The sequence below is a fragment of the Protopterus annectens genome, chromosome 10.part0 (assembly GCF_019279795.1).
Source record: "Protopterus annectens isolate FY-2018-M chromosome 10.part0, PAN1.0, whole genome shotgun sequence".
Taxonomy (NCBI): domain Eukaryota; kingdom Metazoa; phylum Chordata; order Ceratodontiformes; family Protopteridae; genus Protopterus; species Protopterus annectens.
The window spans coordinates 730,846,504-730,862,700 of record NC_056744.1 but is presented as its reverse complement, the minus strand read 5'-3'; the positions used below and the strand labels follow the sequence as shown (position 1 = coordinate 730,862,700).

Sequence of the window (16,197 nt, the reverse complement as noted above, 5' to 3'; positions counted from 1 at the left end):
GGTTCCTGCAGTAGGGAAGTTGAGGAGTGGAGAAGCGTACATCAATGGCAGAAAGGGTCTTCCCATCTTTCTCACATCTGGCTAGCATCTCTTTAACCTTGGGGCCAAATAGAGATGATCTGCCAAACAGAATATTGACAAAAAAAGACTTAAATGGCTCTGCAAAGTCACATAAGCACATTCAGGCATGTCTCCTGATGGCTACACCTGAACCTGCTGCTCTTGTCATCCCTTCAGTTGTATGACCAATTAGTCTCATGGACGAATTGGAAATCAATTCAAGGGTGGTGAGCTGAGAAGTAACCTTTTCTTGGACCCCTTCAGTTACTGCCCTTGTAACAGTATCTGAAAGTTCTTTAACCAGATCTCTCTGAAGCCTGGTAAAATGCACTATATAATTCAAGGGGTTTACCATTGAAATGCCAAACCGACTATGTGCGACTCGACTTGCGCGAAGGCTGAAGAGCGAATGTCATCGTGGTCAAATCCAATTGTGTGAATGGCAGATCCTCGCCCCTGCGTGAGCCATGGTAGCATGGGTGTGGAGGTGTTGTGCGGCCGGTAATGTCGAACGTCGAATGCCCGTCGGTTGCGAAAACTTTTCACGGTTTCAGTTTGCATAAATGCGTCACAGAAGTGGCCTTTCGACTAAGTTCAATCGCAATTTCAATAGTAAACCAATTCAAGGACCTGAGAGAGAAGGTCACTGAAGTGTATATGTGCTTCCCAAACCTATCCATAGTCCTAGACTCCTTGTTAGAAGGATGGATAGTTGGACTTTCTTCTGCAAGTTCATTTGTAGTGGCTGCTGCTACCACCATGGCATCTACAGGACTACCATTGGCTCAGTGTTACTCATCTTTTGGGGCAGAGAGAATCTGGTCAGGTCTTTTAGGAATCAGCTCGATAGAGTCAGAAATTCTCCAGGCCCGCTGGGCGATCAGTTTTATAAGATCGTCAGTGGGCAGAGAGATCCAAGAGGTAGAGGGCTGGGCATGAAAAGCCTCCAGGTATACCGATTCCTCTGAGGAAGGTTGAAAGGTAGTCCAGCCACCCCTCTGTTTCAAGATTTCTAGTATGTTCCTGAAGCAAACATCATCTGGGGGTGACTTGGGGGAACCTTCGCCTTCAATGAAATTGGTATCCTCTGTGAAGGACTCTTCAGGGGAGTCCAAGTGCTTCCATTTCCATAGCCCTGAAAATTATACTCTGAACCCATAACCTGCAGCTAACAAATACCCTGCACGAGTATAAATCACAGTCTAAACATAGCGTATAACTTAGTGCAAAATACAGTTTAAAAATCATCATCATAATCTTCTTCTTTCGCCTGTTCCCGTTAGGGATCACCACAGCAGATCACCTGTTTCCATTTCTTCCTGTCCTCTGCATCTTGCTCTGTCACACCAACCACCTGCATGTCCTCTCTCACCACATCCATAAACCTTATCTTAGGCCTTCCTCTTTTCCTGTTACCTGGTAGCTTCATCCTTAGCATCTTTTTCCCAATAAACTCAGCATCCCTCCTCAGCACATGTCCAAACCAATGTAATCGTGCCTCTCTGGCTTTGTCTCCAAACCTTTAAAAATACAGCTTAAAACTTCAGTTTATAATACAACCATTAAGTTAACACTACATACATACCAAAGCCTAGGAAAACACAGAGTTAGTGTTAGCCCCGCTCCGCTCACCCTTGCTGTGCTCGGGCTCACTCCGCACCCCTCCCTGCCCCCAATTCCCACCTGACCCCACTATCTCTAAATTTATAGGTACTTTACCACACCCCTGTTACTACATCCTATCAGCTTTTACCTACATAACATCCTATCAGCTTTCACCTACATACTTTTTCCACCCTGTTTTACCATCCTATTAGCTTTCGCCTAACATATTCTCTCCACCCACTCTATTACCTCTAAATTGACCATCAGATCTTCTACTGTTGTCATACGAACAACAGATCCTACCTACTATACTCCTTCTCTCATAATGTTACACTACTCTTTTCTACCCATTCTGCTAGCCACTTATGTACTCACCTTGTATGAAAACCATTTGCTTATTGGTTATCAGTACCCTAAAGGCCATGCTATCACCCCAGCTGTAAAGCATCCCACCTTCAGCCATGCTAATAACAATGGGTACAACTCAATATCTTGTTCACTCTTTCAGCATACCAATCCCTGGCATATTGGCTCTAGATCTAGACAATACTACAAACTTTTAAACAAACTCCTGAGGCTTATCACTAAGTATAGACCCAGCCTCATACTCAGTGGTGACATTCACTTCAACCCAGGCCCATCCACTTCTGATATATGCACCCCCTCTACCTGTAACCTAAGCCATAAAACTTTAATCAGTAGACCAACTAACTATCTCCTGGCCTGTCATCACAATATTAGGAGCATTAATAACAAGGTACATGAACTACATGCTCTCCTGGCTGTCCACTCCCCTGAGATTCTCTGTCTATCTGAGACCTGGTTAAAACCTAACACTACTGACAATGAAGTGTTACCACCTGGGTACAACATACACAGGCTGGATTGTGTTTCCAGGAAGAGGGGTGAGGTAGCTATACTCTACAAATCTGAGTTGAATGTGACCATCGATATTAATCAACCACCTCAGATTAATAACTCCAAAATTCTTGTCACTATATTGCAATTTAACAAAAGTAAATGCATCAACATCATCTGTATGTATATTGCCCCGGGTAATAAAATAGCCACACTTGAAGACACCCTTCACTGGCTATCATGTCATTACCCTCGAGAAACCCTACTACTTGGAGACTTTAACACAGGCTGGGGCACCTGTTCCTCAGAATCCCCTTCTACCAACATAAACCTGAATGCATTTACACAAACCATAACCACCCCTACCAGGCTAGGTAAACCCAACCAAAAAGAAAGCATACTTGACTGGGTACTCATAGATAGTAACCCCCAACTGTACACTGCTGGTACCCTCTCCAATGACCTTAGTGACCACCTTTTCACTTACATAGTTAAGCAAAAAGCAAGCCATTAATCTACAATAACCCTTACTCAGAAAAGTCAGAATTCTAACAGGAACTTAACTCCTGTAACTGGTCTCTGCTAAAACACCTACCCTTAGAGGAGGCAGTTGTATATTTTTACAACAAATTTCTTGAAATCCTTGATTTGCATGCACCTGCCTGCTCAAAGCGAACAAAAGCAAAAACTGCACCATGGCTTTCTAAAGAGTCCAGACTAAAAATTACCAGCAGAAACAAACTTTGGGCTCTATGGCATTCCACTAAAGACCCCCATGATCATGTTAAATACAGGCAAGCTAGGAATGAAACTAAAAAATCCATTCTACAAGACAAAAAACAATACCACTGTAATTTACAGACAGCTAACCAGAATAATCCTCAGAAGTTCTGGGCAGGTCTGAATAATCTACTTCATCCTGGAAAAATGTCTACACCCATCCCCGCTGCTACCATTGATAAATCCCCTGAGGATGTCTCAGACCGTTTTAACCATTTCTTTACTGAGGCAATTCAAGCCCTAGCTAGTTAATTACCTCCTAGCTCCCCTGGCCCTGATAATATCACCCCTATAAACCTACTCTCGTTCAGCTCCCAACCAGTGTCCACATCACTTATGCAAACCTTGATTAAAAAATTAAAACCCACCACACTCTCCGCTGACCAACTCCTCGCCAAGTACCTTCAAAAATCAGCTGATGCCATTGCCTATCCAGTATCAATACTAATTAATCGTACCATGGCAGAGGCTAAAATTCCCACCATTTGAAAAACATCCTACATAATCCCACTACATAAAGGAGGTTCGTCCACTGAATTCTACAGTTATAGACCAATAGCTATACTTTCTCCACTTGCAAAGGTTATAGAAAAATGTATACACAAACAACTCATGCACCATCTAATCCAGAATCACCTCATGGCCAATACCCAACACGGCTTCCAACCACAACACAGCATGAATTCAGCCCTGCTGACTTTTACCAATACCATAAACAATAACTATAACAATAATCACATATTCTCAGCCCTCTTCTTGGATCTTTCCAAGGTATTTGACATGGTGGATCACCAACTTTTGATTCACAACCTGCAAACTTTCTGTCTAGATTCTAAAGCCCTTCAATGGTTTAATTCCTACCTCAATGGGAGGCAGCAGGCTGTTCTCTGGCAGAACAAGCTCTAACCTATTACCTAACACGCTTGGAGTACCACAATGCTCTAATATTAGGGCCCCTACTGTTTTCCATCTGTATTAACGACTTATATACTGTCATCCCAGATGTCAGCTGTATCCAATATACTGATGACTCCACCCTGATTTGCTCAGCTACATCTTTTACAGACTTGAGGTCTGCTACCCAGTCGACCTTTAATACTATAGAAAACTGGCTCTCTGAACGTTGATTGTTACTAAATCTCAAAAAAACTAAAATGCTGTTATTCTCACCAACACAAAGGTCTGTTGCTTTTACCTTCACCATAAATGCAAAAGATGACACAATAATCTCCCCCGACCCCTCTACAAAACTACTAGGTGTCATTATTGATAATAACCTACAATTTGACCTACATGTAAACCAATCGATCAAGACCATCAATAAAAAACGTGGGTCACTATACAGAATAAAAGCCTTCCTAACCCCTCCAGTTAAGATTGCCATTGCTCATTCTCACCTACTTTCAACACTTCTATATGCTTCCCCCCTTCTCTCTAATCTAAACAAGTCTGTACTTAATAGACTGTCAACCTGTTACAATCACATTGCCAGGTATGCCAATGGCCTGCCTTTTAGAACACACCAGTGCATCAACCTTAAACAACTTGGGTGGCTAGAACTTCCCAGTCTAATCCAATATAACCTTCTGATCATGGCTAATAAAATCCTGTATAATCCAGATAATACACCGGCTCTTAAAAATATTATCACCCCCCCCCCCCCCCATAACAATCCGAGACTGCTGCAATCCTCGGACAAACTACTAATTCAGACCATTAAAATTAACAATGCACCCAGTGATTCCCTCTTTGCAAACTCTGCAGGCAGAGCCTGAAACTTACTTCCAGCTGATATTACTTTGCACTCCTCCCTAGGCCAATTTAAAACCAAACTCAAACAACATCTGGCACTAAACTGGCTTTGCCACTTCAACAAGCCTGGCTAACTCTCATCATGAATGTGAATAATCTATTAATCAATCTACTGCTAATTTTCTCCTGACTGTAACCAGGGGTAATTCTAACCTGTGAACTTGTCTATTCATGTTTGCGTATGCATTCGTTGTAAATACCATATCCATAATATGTCTTCAGTGTTTTTATTGCATCTGTTTACCTTGGAGCTTTTCTCCCCTGGCCTCCACTGAAAATGGACATGAATCCAGTTGGACCATCCCAGTCAACAAATGTAAAATAAAATAAATTTGCACTTTTTCTTTGAAGACACCTCTTCAGTGGGATGCTCCGGAGAAGTATCCAAAGATATCATCACCAGGGTGTATCGCTCCTGAGGCTTTTGTGCCCCTTGTCTCAGGGAAGAGACTTGAGAAAGCTCTGGTTTAGGGGATGGACAAGTTACTGGCCCAACAAGGATGGCATAGACTGTGAGTACAGATACAAAAACCCTCGCATGTACGGCGGGTGCACACGGCTAAAATGCATTCAGGATCAAAACAAAAAAGGCCAGCACCAGGTGTTGTTAGAATACATTTATTAACAAATTAACATCATACTGGTTTTGGCACATTAGCCTTCCACACTGGAAAAAGGCCCTCTCTACAGCCCAAAAGGCAGGCCCCCCAGTAGAGGGATGGAAGCCTGGAACCCAAATAGACTCCTTCAGAACTGTGGTCCCACCCCTCAATGAGGAAGCCACCTCTGAAGCAGAAGCCAGGGTCAAACTTACATATGCCGAGGTCACAAGGGGCATGGAGGACCCCAAAAGAATTGAAGTCGAACCCTGCCCTTGGAACCGGCAAGGAAGCCTCAACCCTGGGAGGTCTCTGGTTCCAACAATCCAGAAGAGCTCAAGGCAACTACTCTTACCAGAAAAGGAGTTCTGGCGGGCTTGGAAATGGTAGAAGCCAGGATGGTCAGTACTAGGGGCTCTGAAAACTCGGCTGGAGTTGGAGGAATTTGAATGGGTGTAGAAGAAGGCAAGGTTCCAGATCCAATATGGCTAGAAACTGAAGATGGAGGCATTCTCCTTGGTGTCAGGAGTTGATCGACCAATCTCATAATATCTGACTCCGACAGGCTCTTAGTGGACTGAATAGGAGATCTTGGAGGCCATCTCTCCAAAAAAGGACTTGGATTCTGCAAATGAGTCAATTGAGGGAGAATAAGATGCCCTTGGTAGAACTATCAAGTTGCGACTCCTTCGGTACCATATGTTCAGCTGATACTGAAGCGAGAGGTGTCTACACGGAGACCTGAGCTGCAGAGGTTGGTGTCGATGAAAGAGTATCTTTTCCCACCAGTTTCAAGGAAACAGTTGGTATGGTGGGAGTCTTGGCCAATTTAGAAGGTGCTTCCAAAAATGCCGTCAGAACCAAATGGGTTCACTTTTTCGGTTTTGAAGAAGATGATGAGGAAGGAGAACAGCTGGCTTCTGTTTTGGGATCAGAGATAGCCTCTTTAAACTCAGATTTAAGAAGCCCTTTGGAAAGGAGCTTATTTTTACGCTTTGTCAGGGTTTTAGTGGAAAGGCCGTGACAGATGGAGCAATCTTCTTGAAGATGGACTGCACCAAGGCAATAAACACAAAAGGTGTGTCCAGCTGAACTTGACATTTTTCTCTCACACTTTTGGCAACTCTTAAAAACGGAGGTACCTTTAGAGGGTTTTTCGGCCATAGTAGAAACTAAGGCCTCCTGACACATGCAAATGCACAAACACGGTCACAAATAAACAAAAAAAAGAAAAAGATTTATTATTTTTTATTTATTTTTTTTTTAGTAGAAATGGAAAGGGAATTACCAACAGTGATAAAGGAGGTTACCTGAGTACTAACAATGGTATCTTACAGTATCTAACGGTAAAAGAGAGAAAAAAAGATGACTTATGTACACACCTAAAGGGAACCAGAGGAATGGATAGATAAAGAATATAGAAAGAAACAGAATTTAAAGGGAAAAAATAACTTACAGTTAGATAAAAGCCAAGGCTGGAGAGGTTGGTTGAACATATCTGGCACTACGAAGCTGCAAATTAGATCTGAGGTAATTTGGTGAGGAGCATCATGGATACAGCCTAGCTCGAGAGTTTCTGGAAGGGCGAGCTGGAATAATGGCCAGGTTGGTTCTGAAGGCTCATAGTTAAGTATTACATAAAGATTGACAACATCAGATTATTTTTTTCTTAACAGTATAATTTTTGTGGTGTATGGTTTTCTTTGCATGCTATAAAGTTAAGTTTTCTCAGTTAATTTTATGGGTAATGGGGACTGCAAATAGGTGCTGCTCTTTTTTCCCTTTCTTTCTCCCTTCACTCTATCTTCTTGTTCACTTTTAAGAAATGTAGGCACTGCAATGTAAAAATAAATCCTGGTTAAAGAGCATAACAAAAGAAAAAAAATGTGTGCTTTTTCTCATTCTTGCATGGGGAATGATTGGCTTGAAAACCTTAAATTAATTTAGTAACAAGTTTTAAGAGAAAGCAAGTAAATGAAAAAGAACATTGAATATTATGAGGCTTTTTTTTCTAGCAAATGAATGTATGCTTAGTAACAATTCTGTATCTGGCCCTCGTGTCTCCATGGAGACAATCTGATAAACAGAAACTGACTGCCTGGTTCTCATGTCTCCAGGAGAAAATCTGATAAAGAGAAATTGGCTGTCTGGTTCTCATGTCTCCACAGAGACAATCTGATAAAGAAAATTTGTTACAGTCTGGTGAAGTGTGATTGACTGGGGAAAAAGACAAGAAACTGGCTAGAAGATAAAGTTCTCTGAAAGGAGGTTTTTCCAGCTGGGAGAGCTAAAAAGATAAGACAAAACCAGTTAGCAATTAGTAGAAGCACAGGTTGCATCATGCATCTTAGCATGCATAACCTTTCTTTTAAGTTAGCTCCCTTTCTTTTAAGTTAACTCATGTCTGTGAGTGTGGCTGTCAGTTTGGGACATCTGTTCCTATTTGGGGGGGGGGTAAAACTTCAATATTTGAAGATGTACATACTTTTGTGTGTTAGTATTAAATTAATAGGTTTATGGGGGGTATTCAGGGGTTAATTGTTTGTTTTTTTGAGGGCTTTCAATAAAACAAACCATTTTGTAAGATGTGACATAGTTGCTAAACAGTGTATGCATGTACACAAAACCTGGAACTAGACATTTAACAAAAAAGGTGTTATATATATAAAAGGTGGGAATAATAACTTTTGAATGCAATGATGATTTCTGTAATGTCTTTAAATGTCAATAGTCTCACAGATAAACACAAAAAAGAAAGAATAGTGAACTATATTAAAAATGTAGAGTGCCAACAGATATGTTACAGGAAACACACGTAGAAAGAACTGAATATGTGAATTTGATACAGAAAGGTTTTCAGGATGGTTATTCAATGGAATATCTGGGACAAAGGAAAAGATGAGTACTTATATTAATTGCAAGAGAAGCTGCAATAGTGATAGACAAGGACAGAAAAGATAATAATGGCAGATTTATAGTGATAAGGAACTACTGGCAAGGCAGGAGGATTACACTGGTATGTATTCCACCTAAAACTGCTATAATAGAGCTTAAGAAAATTCTAGCACAATTATCAGTTTTCAGCAAGGAATATTACTTATAGGTGGGGACTGGAATTTGATTTGCAGCAGTGAATATGTGTCTGGAGGGATAGAAGGGAAAGTATAACAATGGAGCGTATATTTTTGAAGAAATTTATAAAAAATATTTGGCATGGAAGATGTGAAATCAGTAATAGAAGTTCAGTGTGAATTTACATATTATTCCCCAAGATATAAAAAGTGGGCTAGGCTAGACAGACTTTACATTTCACAGGAACATTTGCATTTAATTGAAGGTCTTGATACACACCCAATAACTATTTCAGAGCATGCACCAATAATAACTAAAATAAAAATACATGGTAATGAAATAAATATGAGACACTGGTGCTTTCTTCCCTATCTGTTGAAAAGAGATGAATTTAAGGGGTCTATATCACTTCGACCAAACGGCAGAAGTTTTAACACCATACATTCGAACTTCTAACCTCGAAGTGCAAAACCATTGAAGGCTTATAACAGCGACTTTTTTCCCAGGGAAAAAAAATCACTGTTCCAAGAAAACACATACACAACACAAGCACACCAAAATAAATAATCCATACATATACACTTCACAAAACCCTACTTCTAACCCTACACTAAACCATACATACACTACTATCTATCCACTTACCTTAACCCAAACCCTAACCCTAAGGTCCGTAACTATCGCACACTCACCTTACCCGCTCCCTAACCCTAAAGTCCGTAACTATCGCACACTCACTTTACCCGCTCCCTAACCCTAAGGTCCATAACTATCACACACTCACCTTAACCCAGACCGTTCGCACACTTACCTTAACCTGGTCCGTAACCTTCGCACCACAGTGGAGGTAATAGTGAAGCCACAGAAATGGCCCACCAAATTCTTTCCCTGGGAAATAATTTGGTGTTCTGCGGCTTTGCAATAATCAGTTTTCGAACTTCACAGTTCAAACATATGGTGTTTGAACTGCTGAAGTTTCAACAAACTGATATGAACCCAAATTTAATGAATGGGTAGTGGAGATTATTCAGGAGCTATTCAAGAGGATAGAAATTACTTCTGAAAATATAGCTAGGGAGTGGGCTAAAATTAAGGTGGAGTTTAAAAATATGGTGGAAATAAAAGAAAGGAAGCTATGGTTAAGAATTAACAAGAATTACTTAGAGGGACTGACAAATGTTAAAGTATTGCAGAATAGGGGTGATCTCACAGAACAAGAAGAGGATCAACTGCAGCCTAAGCAGAAAATAAGGGATTACCCACCAGTTACACCAGTTTAGAAAGATTGCTGCTAAGCAACTGCTTTCTGATAATAACACTATAGCACAAAAACTTTTAGCACAACAACTCGGGCAACAGAAAGTAGAAAGCACTATCGCCAAGCTTAGGAAGCCTATAACAAGGAAGGTAACAAGAGATCCTATAGAGGTATTAGAAATATTTTGGAAATTCTATGAAAGCATATATAAAGCAGAGATATATAGAATTCAAGAAAAGATACAAATAGAAATGTTTATGGAAGAATTAAATATGCCAAAATTAGAGGTAGATGAGGCTCAATTATTAACGGTTAGGATAGGAGGAGATGAGATAAAAAATTGTGATGTGTAACCAATCTACAGGAATATCCCCAGAAACAGATGGTGTTCCTGTGGAAGTTTGAAAGCTAGGAGTGAAAAATTGATAAAGATCTGGAAGGTTTTGTTTTAACAGTATTTTAAGAGGAGGAGAAGTACCAACATTATGGAAGAAAGCAGTGGTAGATGTAATAGGTAGAGAGGGTAAAGATCCATCAGATACAGCTTCATACAGGCCAATTTCAGTACTAAACCATGATTACGAAGTGTTTATGTCTATAATGGCTAAAAGAATGGCAAAAAGAAATTGACAGATATGGATCAGCGTGGTTTTGTGGACGGGAGGCAAACATTTGACAACATTAACAGAACACTGATGATCCAGAGGGAAGCAGAAAGTAAGAAAATATCACTGCTGTTGGTGGGTTTTGATGCAGAGAAAGCATTTGAGAGAGTAAGCTAGGACTTTATGAGCAGGGTAATGGAAGCATTTGCATTCCCTGATAAAATTGTAAGGTTTATTAGAAGGTTATATGAGGGATCAAAGGCAAAAATGAAAGTGGGTTCGGTCCTCTGATCATTTCTGCCTGAGCAGAGGAACCAGGCAGGGGTGTCCTCTCTCCCCTTTATTTGCATTATATTTAGAGCCACTGGCAAAAGAAAATAAGAGTCAGAAATACAAGGATATAATTGGTATGGTATTCAAGAAAAGCTGGCTCTATCTGCAGATGACATTATTTTATACCTGACAAAACCAGAAAGAGACAGTGCAGTGTTGTGAAACATTCTGAGACAGTTTCAAATCTTTTCAAGATACAAAATTAATGAAGCTAAAACAAAAGCAATAGAAGTAAATTATGTACCCATACACAAATTGGTTCAGCAATATCCATATTTATGGGGACATGATAAAATAAAGTATTTAAGAGCATGAATTAAAAATAATTATATTGTGGCAGCCAAGGATATGTGAGAAAAGACTAAACAAAAGATAATACAAAAACTGAGAACTGGAACTCTGTTGCATGGATATTGAAGTAACATTTAAAATGTTTTAGTCCTTTAGTATTATACACAGGTCAGGCATATTTTTATCAACCAGAAGAGAAACTGTGGATAGCAATTGACAAAGAGCTGAAGGATTTTATCTGGGATGGGAAGAAGGCAAGAGTCAAGGGGATAAGCTGATCCTTCGAATAGAACAAGGCTGATTGGGATTACCTGATTTGAAGGGGTATTTCAGAGCAACACAGTTAGGGCTCCTATACACAACACAAGCAGAAAACTATAATTCAAAGTGGAAAGGGATGATGATGAAACAGGGGGAAAGCTCAAGAAACAAGGAGAGACTGATATTTAGGATGAAGACCTTTAAGGAGAATAACAACAATCATACAGAATATTACATTCATAAAGCAGTAGAAAGTACTCTAAGAACCAAGTCAACACGGGAATAGAGAAAGGAAATTCTGACAATAGGGATGACTGCAATTAAGGATACAGACAAAAGGCAAGAGGGGGCTGGAATTTATCAGAGAAAACTGACAAAGGAACCAAGGTATTGGGAGCAAATAACTAGAGAGGGAAAGGTAACAGAATGGTAAGACTCCAAGAATTTATTTGGACTGTAGGTTAATGACTGCCTTCCCTATCAAGGACTGATATCAACGTATAGGCAAATAGAAAGAAATAGCGGAGGTCCTAAAGGAAAGTCCAGCACTGGTAGAGTTTTTAGTAGAATCTAGTACAGAAGCTGCTGTTATGAAAGGAATAATTAGTACAACATATAAAATATTGCACGATAACTATAAGAATCAATCAGAGGAGGTTAGAAAGGACTGGGAAGTGAGACTAGCTAAGCAATTCACAAAGAAACAATGGGGGGTGGGGGGTACATGTTATGTCCCCCAAATATGCAACAAAGTCTAGAAGATTTAGGATCTTTGCTTGGAAGTATTTACATAGGTATTTTTATAACCCAGGTAGGCTCCAAATAATTTTTCCTCAGGTAGACAGCAAATGTTGGGCTGTCATCTACTGTACTATTAATACAACAACCACTATCAGAAAATGCAAAATCAGCTGATAAAGTTTATGCCTATTATCTACAACATACTCAGCCATAAAATTAACCAAACAAGGTGGATATTTCCTATCTAGAAACTTTCCCTTAAGAACCTCCAATTCCTTCCCAAAAATAAAGTCATCCAAACCTAAACATCACAGCCTCATCATTTGCCCTTTAGCTAAATTCTTTTTTTTTTTTTTTTTTTTTTTTGCCAAAGTGGATGCTGGCTTGTATGATAAAGGTAATTATTAGAATAACTTTGTTTCCTAAAAAACTTGGATTCAAATTTGCTATTAATATTATTATTATAAATAGTAAACATCTAAACAACTGACATTGTCAGCATTCACATTATGGGCAAACAACAAAAAAGAAGTGTATTGAGGGGAGGATAAATGTTTAATTCATATATTGTTTAAAGCAATTTGATTGGTTGATGGTATATATTTAAGGTGGGATCCGGACACATGCTCGACTAGCAAATGTCCAAATCACAAAACATCGAACACACATACACGAAAGTGCTTAACATCAAAAAGCGCTTCCATCCTCACAGAGCAGGACTTTTGATGATGACCTGCTCTGTGAGGACAAAAAAACTAAATAAAGTGGAAAAATAAGTGATTCTGCATCGTGTTTCCACCTTTTGTGGTTCCAAGTTAATAGATTAATTAATATTAGTCTCTGAAACAACTTAAGGGAGAAAGGTAATGTTAGTTCATAAAGTGACCCTGTCTTTGTGAAAGATCAAATAAGGCTGTTTCAAAGATAAAGCCTGAAACTCTGAAATTCTTCTGGCAGAAGAAATGGCTACTAGAAAAATACTGTTCCAGGAAAGATACTTGAGACTACATTTAGCTTTAGGTTCAAAGGGGGGGGTGGGGTTGAGTAAGTTGCTGCACCACCAGATTAAGGTCCCATGGTACAGTAGGGTTCCTAAAGGTAGGAGTGAGAGGAACAGTATCTCAAAAAAAATGTTCTGCATAGCCTATGGGAGGCAACAGAAGCACCTTAAAATCCTATGTGAAAATCTGATATCGCTGCTAGATGGACTTTCACTGTGGAAGACCTTGCTCCTTCTTTAAAAAGCAAGGCTAAGAATCGAAAGGTACTATGCAAAGGAGCTGAAAAGGGATCAACCTTATTTTGGCTGACCTAGTAAGCAAATCCTTTCCATTTGCTGGAATACAGCTTATGTGTTGATGGTTTACGGGAGTATCTGATGGACTAGAGAAGACAGCATAGGTTGTCTGGTTATTAATGGAAGTGGAGAAGCCAGGCTGTCAGCCTAAGGTTCGATATGTCTGGATGGATCATGCCTGTTGGGTGTGACAGGAGGTCTGGAGTCAGATCCAAAATCCATGGTGAGTAGAGTAAGTGAGGTCAAAGGAAGGGAAACCAAATCCGTTGAGGCCAAAACAGTGCAATGAGGATAACTTTGCTCTTCAACATGGCAGCTTTCTGCAGGAAATTGGAAATTAATAGGATTGGTGGGTAGGCATAAAGCAGGTCTGGGGTCAGTCATGAAGGAGGGCATCCCTCAGTGACTCCTCCTGTGGGGGTGGGATCAGAGCAATGTAGCTGCTGCAACTGTTGTTTAGGAGAGAAGGGAAAAGATCGCAGCAAGGCTGGCCCCACTGATGAAAAATCATCTTCTCCACATTCTTGATGAGAGACCATTCATGAGGTAGATGAATGCACCTGCTCAACTTGTCTGTGATAACAATGGATTTCCCCGGAATATGAGTTGCTCTGAGAAAGAGGTTGGATGAGATCATCCACTGCCACACTCTGAGTGCTTCTTGACACAAGGGCTAATATCTGGCCCCTCCTTGTTTGCCAATGTATCAAATTGATATGTTGTCCATTTGAACTGCAATTGACCCTGAGGGGAGAGCTTCTTGAAAGGCCTGCAACACTAAAAGGACTGCTCTCATCTCTTGGACATTGATATGCAAATTATCCTCTTTGGGGGACCAAGTGCCTTGGACTATTTTCCCCAGGTAATTCCCCACACCATAACTGAGAAGCTTCCATGGTCACTATGGCCTAGGGCCAAGGAGGAATAAATGGACGGCCTTGTAGTACCTGATCTGATTGAATCCGCTATCCGAGATCTCTCTTGCAAATCTGAGTAATATTTATCAGGATTGACATAGGTTGATAAAGTGTTGACCATTGCGTGGCTAGCATCCACTGCAGAATCCTCATGTAAAATCTTGATGAAGGTACTAGAGTTATCACTGCTGCCATTGACCCTACAGCTTGAAGGACTAAGTGGGCTGACACCTTGGTACTGCAGATTATCTTCCTGACCTGTGTTCTTAAGGTCTGAACTCTTACAGGAGGCATTGAGGCTATCATTAACTTTGTATTGAACACTGCTCCTATAAATTCCAAATTCTGAGCAGGTTCCAAATGAGACTTTTCATAGTTTATGCTGATACCTACATGACAGCATGTCTGAAGAATATGATCTCTTGCCTCTATTACTTGATGCCCGGTTGGGGTGGTAATAAACCAGTTGTCTAAATACTGAAATACCCAGAATCCTTGCAGTCTCAAGTGAACTGCTACTACTGCCATGCATTTGGTGAACACCCTGGGGGATGTGGTGAGACCAAAGGGCAGAGCTCTGAACTGGTAATGACCGACTCCCAGCCAGAAGTATAAGTACTTTCAGGACCATCTGTTCATCTTTATGTGACAGCATGCATCCTGAAGGTTTATCAAGCACATCCAATGTATGGACTGAACCATGACCATTCGAAACTTGGTGGTCGAACTGATTTGTTCAAGTTGCTGAGATTGGCCTCCAGTCCTCTGTTTTCTTTGGCATTACAAAGAACCTTGAGTAAGTTCCGGATTCTGTCTGGTCTGGCGGGACCTCTTGGATGACTCTTTTTTTCTAGCAGCTTTTGTATTTTGAAGTGCTGCTTGTTCCCTCTGACTGAGTGGAACACTGGGGATTTTTCTTGAGGTTGGAGATGAAAGGGAAAAGGGTATTTTATAACCTCTGGAAATGATCCTCTGCACACATGTATCTGTTGTTATCTCTAGCCAGGCACTCTGGTGTAGGGATAAATGACCTCTGATTGTCTGCAGAGGAGTGCTGGAAGGGTCTACCAAAAAAGGAATCTCTGGACCCTTGGTTTTTCAGGCCACCTCTGCTGCAAGGGTGGTGTCTACCATTGGAGTTCAACCTTCTATCCCTGGGGGAACCCCCTCCACACGTGTCCTGGAAAGGACCCTGTGACTTTTTGAACCACATTTTTGCAGTTTCTCATTGATTTATGGAGAAAAATCTTTGAGCTGTGGAAAAATGCATACCCATTGCAGACAGGGTCTTTCCATCCTTTTTACACCTGGATAAAGTATCCTTAAATTTGGGGCATTCCGTCAAAGGGAACATTGACCAATGAAGACTTGAAGGGCTCCACAAAATCACATAAGTGCATCCAGGCATGCCTCCTTATGGAAACACCAGAATGCTCTGCCACTTGAAGTTCCTTCGGCCACATATGAAATTAATCTCATGGAGGAATTGGATATCAATTAGCCAACTGAGAGGTTTCAGGTGTCTGTGCCTCATCAGAAACACATCCTGAAAGGGTATTAGACAGTTCCTTAATTAGGTCTCTATGTAACCTGGTGAAATGTTCCAAATAGTTCAGAGACCTGGTGAAATGTTCCAAATAGTTCAGAGACCTTAAGGTGAAGGTCGCTAAAGCATAGACATGCTTCCCAAATCTGTCTACTACCCAAG

General features: G+C 40.6%; 1 protein-coding gene across 1 annotated transcript in view; it reads right to left on the bottom strand.

Annotated features, from left to right (window-relative positions):
* Positions 1-16,197, bottom strand: part of EFCAB7 (EF-hand calcium binding domain 7) — a 1,599,470-nt gene that overhangs the window by 1,106,734 nt on the left and 476,539 nt on the right. The window lies entirely within an intron of this gene.